We start from the raw sequence: 8,860 nt of genomic DNA on the forward strand, positions 1-8,860 counted from the left end.
TAAATAATTATTTAAAGTAATATTAAATATAAATTAATTATATTAAACATTTTGAAAAAGGCCAGTTAAACGTAAACTGTCACAAATTATTAACATTGAAAAACATTCAATTTCTATATTTTTCATAAATAAAACAAAACATGAACCTAGTGTATGAACATGATAAAAAATATAACTCAGATTAGGTTTTTGTCGACTTTACCATCACTTTGAAATTAAATGGCAAAGTAATACCAGAAACTAACATATAAAGTGAAATGCAAAAATGTATAATTGCATCTCTAAACCAGATTGTGCACTTCTGGACAAAAATTTAAAATCAATGTCCAAAAAATCCACCTTATACACTACTGGCCATTAAAATTGCTACACCAGGAAGAAATGCAGACAACAAAATGATATTTATTGGACACATATATTATGTTGGAAATAACAAATGATTAAATTTTCAAGAAATTTGGGTGAATAGATTCTGAGAACTTAGTACCTAGAACTACCACCTCTGGCAGCAATAACAGCGCTTATACGAAAGGGCATTGAGTCATAAAGAGATTGGAGGACATGTACGGGGACAGACATCCATGCAGCTTCAACACGATGCCACAGTTCATCGACCGTAAAGGCTGGGGTTTGCTTACGAGCCAGTTATTCAGCAACCATTGACCAGACGCTTTCTATTGGTAAGAGATCTGGGGAACGTGCTGGCCAGGACATCAGTTGAACATTTTCTGTATCAAGGAAAGTCTGCACAAAACCAGCCACATGCGGTCGTGCATTATCCTGCTGAAACGCAGAGTTTCACAGGGCTCGAATAAAGGGTAGTTCCACGGGTCGTAACACATCAGAAATGTAACGCCAACTGTCCATAGTGCCGTCTATGCAAACAAGAGGTGACCGAGATGTGCATCCAATGGCACCCCATACCATCACGCCAGGCGATGGGCCAGTATGACGATGGTGAATGCACGCTGCCAGTGTGCGTTCTCCACGATGCCGCCAAACACGAATGCGACAATCATGATGTTGTAAGCAGAACCTGAATTCATCAGAAAACGACGTCTCACCATTAGTACACCCAGGTTCGTCGCTGATCACACCATTGAAGGCGCTCCTGTCTGTGATACAGCGTCAATGGTAGCCGCAGCCATGGTCTCCGAGCTGACAGTCTATGCTGCTGTAAACGTCACCGAACTGTTCGTGCAGACACTTGTTGTCTTACAAATGACCCCATTTCTTGACTCAGAGTTCACGATGTGGTTGTACGATCCATTAAAGCCATGCGGATAACATGCCTATCCTCTAGGCTGCTAGTGATTACTGGCCGTTGAGCACCAGCACAGCGATCTGTATTACCATCCTGAATCCATCGAATCCATGTTCTGCTAACTGTCATTGGATTTCGACCGACGCGAGCAGCAATACTGCGATAGGATAAACAGCAATCCCGTTGGGCTACAATGCGACCTCTATCAAAGGCAGAAACGTGCTGGTACGCATTTCTACTTCTTACACGAGGCATCAAAATAATTTTCCACCACGCAGCAGCGTTAAAATTGAATTTGCACGTGATAAATTGGCCGTATAATATCTTCATTTAAACACATTGTAGGTGTCGCTGCGGGCGCCTGCGTTGTCTGAATGCGCTGAAAAACTAATCATTTGCATATCACATCATCTTCTTCCTGTCGTTTAAATTTCATGTTCTTATCATGTCGCTTTCTTGGTGTAGCATTTTTAATGGCTAGTAGTGTATGTGTCTTTTTTTTTTTTTTGCATCAGTCGAATCGTCACTGTTGAACTATGTCGAAATCAAGTTTCTTTTTTAAATTGTCTCAAGTATTTCTAAATGCACTAAAGATTTTCCGCTTTCCCTTCTTACTGTTACATGTCTAAATAGACATGTTGTGAAATTTTGCCCTAAATATTTTACAGCGAATTCAAATTCAAATTCAAGACAGTCTATGAAGAATGCTGTCATCATATGCGTTAAGCAAAGCTTTCAATGGAATATTAGCATGTATACTGACATTATTATTTTGAAATGTACAATGCCATAACTATTGAACCATTGGATACTAAGGTATTCTCCAGCTTAACTTGATAGATTTTCGCTTTCTTTTTGTATCAATTACCACAACTCATATAGTACTATAGTGGAGAAAGGCAGTCTATATCACTACTCATGCATTTGTTGTCTGCAATGGCAAGGTTTTATTATTCTGTTAACGTCATATCATTGCTCAAAATCTATCATACTGAACAAATTATCTTTGTTCTCATCCGCAGAGAACCTGCCTTTTTTTTCTAACAAGCGAATCACAGTTTAAATAATTTGAAACTAGTTAACTTATGAGTCCTTATCATTAGTGGTTGAGGGATAATTTCACGAACTCGGTCCTCGAGTTGAAAGTTAAAAGTTTGAGTAAAAAAGGCTGGTACATGGTAGCAGCATTAATTCAGAAAAATATATTTTTTAAAACTTCATATGTCTTTAATGTACATCTGTTTCTTTTAATCGCTTGCATTTACTTGTATCTAAAGGATTTTACTAAAAAAAGTTTTGTTACCGTTTTAAACTAACCAGTAGACATAAAAAGACTTTCACCAGTCAATCGACTCTATTTATTCCTAGGATTTTGGAGTTCTACATCGAACAATCGTTTTTGCTCCTGCATAATTGTCAGTAAAAACGGAAAAAATAACTTAGTCTTAATGCGTTTCTTGTTATATTTCTTGCATTTTCAGACAGCAGAAAATTTGCATGTATGTCCAAAACACTTGAAAACCTTAATTCTTGTTTTCTTTTGGAGATAAGATTATATTTTGCATGGCAATTAGTTTAAATAGTTTAAGCTAGATATTAGCTAAAGTTTATTATAAGTAACAAATAAGCTGCCTTGTTTATATTTGAATGGATTTAAAAAAATTTCATAAATCCTAGTATAATTTGCTATTTATTTCACTACATTTTCCGGGTGCTTTAACAAACTTATTTTTAGATTGCTTACATTACAGAAAGCCTTTTTATGTACTTTTTTTCGGCTCAGTATACTTTGCAGGAGCAAAAACTGAATAGAAGGAATTTTATAAATTATAACGACAGCATAAGTTGCTAAAACATTTAAATAAACTAATATGCATAATAAAAATGCCTTGCTAAGTGCCGCAGTGATATCTGCAGCTGAGTTCTAAATGAGAAACTCCCGTTTACAGTTGTGTGCCTCCATGTATTTGATTCAGATGAAACTTTTTTAGAATTCTTTAAAAGAATTTCTCATCAACAAATGACCTTGATGAGTAATTAACTATAAATAACTTGATGAATAATTAACTATAATTAATAACTAACTTATTCGAGTTAAATATGTGACAAAGAATCACCTGGTGACAATAACACAATTTTGAAAAAAAGTGCAGATAAGTTCTTTGTGCTTAGCACGGCAGTATACCTTTATATATAACTATCGATTTAAAAAAAAAAAAAAGCACACACACACAAATTCTAGGTCTTACGATAAATAGTTATAATTTTAAAGTTCGTTTTGTGTGCACTATCTTAAACGGTAAAAAAAAAAAAAATATTTTGAAAGTTATTTAATAAATTAATTGTTTTGCAATGATATTAATAATTTATATACATACAATTGAAACGATCCTGAAATACCCAAGACACTTATCAGGAAAAAATATTATTTTCTTTCCGTCCTTTACTCCCGTTTCTGTGAATCTCTTCCTATCGACTTGCAAAAAAACTTCATTTCAGCTCAAAATCATCGCCGAACAACTTTTAAATCACAGTAGTTCAAACAAAACCCTTTTCTCATTGCGTCTCAATGTTTCCTTTTCTCTTATATTAAAGCTTCGTTTCTTTTATTTGTTATCGTTCAATTGCGTTTAAAGATTTTTCGACAGTAGGTAGCGCTATTTAATTTATTTCCGTTTTTATTTCCCTTTGGTATTTTGCTTTACATCATGCAATGTAGTTAGCGAAATGCCAATTACTCATATCTAAGAAATCATATGGGTACAGACATATTTTGATAAACGATATTATTGCAATTTTACTATTACTTAACTCGTGTAATTCAATGAAGAAATTTTACCTAAACTTAAGTTAAGTTTTCTAATGTTTATGATAATAATGGATTACATTAACCTATTCATTTTAGATGCGTAACGTAATCTAACGTATGCAATTGTTTTATCATTTTAAGCAAAACATATTAATTTCTGACCTATAGATATTATGACCAAGTAGCTAATAATTATTAAAGTATTAATTCCTTTTGTAAAAAATCTTAGTATGTAAACAAAACTGTAATGTTTGTTATAGGGCAATTTAAACCTTTTTATTGCTATAGCTAAACAAAAAAATTAGAAGGTGTGGTTAATGGTACGGTTAAGGGTTAATTAAAGGTTTTTATGGGTGTTCAAGTGGCATAAATACCAGTTAGTTAAAAACGGCTTTCTTAATAGTAAGTGAACACACTTTTTTTCCAGCGATTGAGCATGTAGAATTTTGATTCCAAAAATGTTTAGTTGATATATTGCCGTTTTTAGCTTTCGTTTTATACGCTAGTTATTGATTCATTCCTTTACGAACTATTATAATTGTGTTATAGAGACGATTAACTGTTTCGCTCCTTATTATTTCTTCATTTTTTGGGTTTAGTTTACTTATTTATTTAATTTTTTCAAACGATATTTGTGCAAAATATCTTAGTATTTTTTTCTTTTTGCAGACGGTACATATTTTTGTATTATAATGATTTTTTTCTTTGTCGTTTGATTTATTTATTACTTTTTACAAACTTCAAATCTTTTCGCATCTTATTGATTCCCTTCTCTTTGAAAACCTAAGTTTCGGGTCTACAGTTGCTTTGCTGAATAATTGATGATTTTTTTACGCAAATGTAACTAACCTTGATAATTTTATTTATTTTTTAGCAAGTGTTATTTACTTGAGTTGATTTTAAGTTAACAAATTACCAAAAAAAGGTCATATTTTGTACTACCTTTTTATTTTCGCTATTTATTTATTATTTAAAAAAAAATATCCATTATTTTAAAATCGGAACTACTTTTCTGTAAAAGCTGCTTCCGTGTGCTTTGTTGAAGTTTACAGATGATCAAAAACTTTACTCTTATTCATATTAATTTAATTTTTTGTATCCAAATTTACATACATTTCATTTTTTCTATTGTACGAGGGTCGATCCAAAACTAAAGTTCCCATCAATTTTGCAAATATATAGCACTGTCTATTCTCTTTGAAATTTACATCCTTGGAAAAAAACAACAACAACATTTCTCTATTTTTATACATAATCGCCATCTTTTTCTGTGCATTATTATCGACAGCGCCGTAACTTCTGTATCGAGTGTCACATAATTCTACCGTTAGAGTGGAATATGACAATTAACAAACCACTCCGTACTCGATTGCAGTCTCGAGCTCGAATCAAGTGATTACCACGTGTTTCCTAAGTTTAAGGAACTCTTTGATGGAAAAATTTTCGAATCGATGACGAAGTGAAAAAAAGGTTGGCGGTAGTATTCTGTGACACTCGATACAGAAGTTTGGGCACCGTCGACAATATTCCACAGACAAAGATGGCGATTATGTATAAAATAGAGAAACGTTTTTTCTTTCCAGCGATGTATATTTCAATGAGTATAGACAGTGCTGTATAGTTGTGAAATTTATGGGAACTTTACTTTTGAATGAACCCTCGTCTCAAATATTTCGTCCTTAAGTAGAAATTTTCAGTTTCCTGAACAAAAAAATCATTGCATTTATCTCTAAGGAGGCTGTAAAGTAATTGTCCGAAATCAGTAGCAATTAAGTTTTTTGATACTTTTGTACTGTCCACACGTTGAGGAATACTACCATAAAAGTAAAAATATACTGAATACAAAAATTCTAAAATGAACTCTTTAAAGGAATATTTTTAAAATAATGGGACATGCCTCGCAGCTAGAAAACTGCGTCGTGGAAAATAATCTTAAATTGTCAATAGCTTAAGTTTTAAGCAAAATACAGAAGCCATACGATTTTAATATGCCAAGAAAATTGTTTTATTAGACACTACCAGTTATATCAACTCGAAACATTAGTTATATTTATTTCTTTATACTAAACTACCACAGAGCCACCTCTAAAAAGTCGTGGTTAATCACGCGACGAATTTCTTACTCCCTACCTCTTTTTATTCTTTTCCTTTTCACTAACAGATTCTTTTGACGGACGTGCAAATATCCGGGACTTTTCTTTAAGGCAAAAGATGATTGCTTTTTTTATTTGCTTTGGTGCCCTTTCATGTACCTATATCTCAAATAACTTTGTCTTTCAATTTAAAACTTTTGCCCTCAGATAAAGATTTTTACGTTAACTTTGATGTATGTTTCTACTTTGTAAAATCCAGTTGTTTTTCTCTAGTCTGACTAAGTGTAGCACTACAAGAACCAACATACACTGTTATAACTTAAGATGAAACCGGGTAGTTTTAAAATAAATATTTTGTTTTTCCATTAGTTCTTAAAAAATCATTAAAAGCATTATGTTTAGTAAATGAACCAGCGATTCCATACCAGTGAGGACATAGGGGAAACCCGGGCAACGTGGATACCTTAAGCTTTTCTTGATTATTGTCGTTTAGTTATAACTTTAGAAATTGAAACAAATGTTTATATTCAGTCTTCATTTAATGAACTTGCGTAATGCAATAACAGTTGTCCTTGATAGTAATTACACTATTAGATATATGACCAGTTTTCAACACTGGCATGAATATCCACTTTGCCCAACACCCCGGGTAAAGTGGATTCGTTACTAGGGCAAAGCGAACAGCAGTGTCATGAAACTAAACATTAAAAATAAAATAACCATCGAAAATTAAAGGAACGTATCCAAAAAACATTTTTTTGCTACAATGCTAATTATTGTAGTTATTGCAAACAAAGAAATCAAACTTAAAAATAAAATAAACATTGAAATTAAAAGGAACATATTTAAAAACATTTTTTTTGCTGCAGTGCTAATTATTGTTGTTATTACAAACAAAGAAACTGAACAAGAATAAAAACAGCATCGAAAATTAAAGGCTCATATTAAAAAGCATTTTTCTACAATACCAATCATTGCAGTTATTATTGTAACAAGCAAAGACATTTTTTTAAAAAAAGTCATCATCCAAAATTTCAGAGTATATTAAAAAAAAAAAAAAAAAAAAACATTTTTCTGCTACAATACTAATCTTTGCAGTTATCACAGACAAAATCATTAACATTTTCGAATGTTGAACACTCTTTATGACATCACTGAGTACAAATACGTATCAATTTATGTATACATTTTTCCATTGGCTGATCATCTTCTTCAATGAACATTTCATCACAGAAAATGCACCTTACATCATCAAATTTCTTTACTTCCCTCTTCTTATCGTTCTCTTATGCAGTCCTATGTTTTGTAGCAGAGATTTTTCATTAGTCTTTTTGGTACTTGGTCTTTTTTCAGAGAAGCTTTAGTCGAAACATCATCTAGTTACTTCATGACAGTCTTTTTTGATTTTTCAAATTTTTGTCTTTGATTGTCCTTTACTGAAGTATTTATCTGGAGTGTAGATCTCTGTAGTTTTGTTTACATGATGTTATTGGTTTAATAGGCTGAGGAATAGGTAGTAAAACTGAAGGTCTGTAGTTGTTCGTAGAACATGCAGGTTTGGGTGAAGCGGCGGGAACATCCATGGGAGTATAAGGACGGTCTTCAATGGTAGTATTGTCTTGAGATCTTAATATTGAAGGACTTCCAGGTTCGTATAAAGTGACTTGTCATGACCGGTCAAAGTGAATATGGTATGGTATATTCACTTTGCCCAATCCGCCCTTCAGGTACATTTTTGAGGTTACTAAAAATTACTAAAAAACCAGAGCATCTAAACTCGTCGTCTACGGATAGTTGAAAGCTGCATAATCGTACATCAAATCCCACTCATAACAAAGAACATGTCACTAATAGTATTATAGTTATAAATGAAACACTAACCTCTGTAAATTAATTTGTTTTTTCCAAAAACATACTTGGTTCGATCACTGACGCCACGTGAGGTGAACTCGTCCCGACGTGTTTGCCGCACACGGAGCGGTAACAAGCGACCCGTGCTATGACAACGCAGCTGCCGGCCAACTAATTATTTAGGAGTTACAGGCAAAATTCGCTTTGCCCGGAGTATTCACTTTAGCAGGGTTTCCCCTACCTCCTACAGGCGTGATATAATTCTAAGGCTGGGGTAGAAGAGGGGGGGTGGGCATATGGAAAAAATAAAGTTCCCAATCTCAGTAGAAATTCCGAATGAAAACAATTAAAAATAATTTTCTGACGAAATCAAAGTGATATTGAAATTATTAATTGTGTTGTTACTGCACGATGTACTTAAACATTTACTTCGTTAACAATAAATTACACTAAGTTAAGTTCTTTTTTTTTCAAAATCTCTCGAGTCTATCTTTCAAAACATTTTATCACAGAAAGGCTAAGCATTGGGAAGATAACGTAGACATTATCTATATTGAGTTGTGATTTATGCTTTGATTTTAAAACAGCAGCCATATAAAATAGTTTACAAAGTCAGGAAAGATAAAACGGTATTTAGTATGCAGCCGCAAAGATTTAACGCTTGAAAATACTACTTAAGCACGAAAAAGGTGGAGTTTTTACTAATTCACTCATACTTTTTGTTCAGTAGTTTGACTAACCGTATAAGTAGGAACATAAGTGGGCAAAGTCTTCTAGTTTTACATCATTATAATGGTCATAATCACTCCACCGGCATAATACCAACCCTTCGCTAGTCATTTT

The sequence above is a fragment of the Uloborus diversus genome, chromosome 1 (genome assembly GCF_026930045.1).
Source record: "Uloborus diversus isolate 005 chromosome 1, Udiv.v.3.1, whole genome shotgun sequence".
NCBI lineage: Eukaryota > Metazoa > Arthropoda > Arachnida > Araneae > Uloboridae > Uloborus > Uloborus diversus.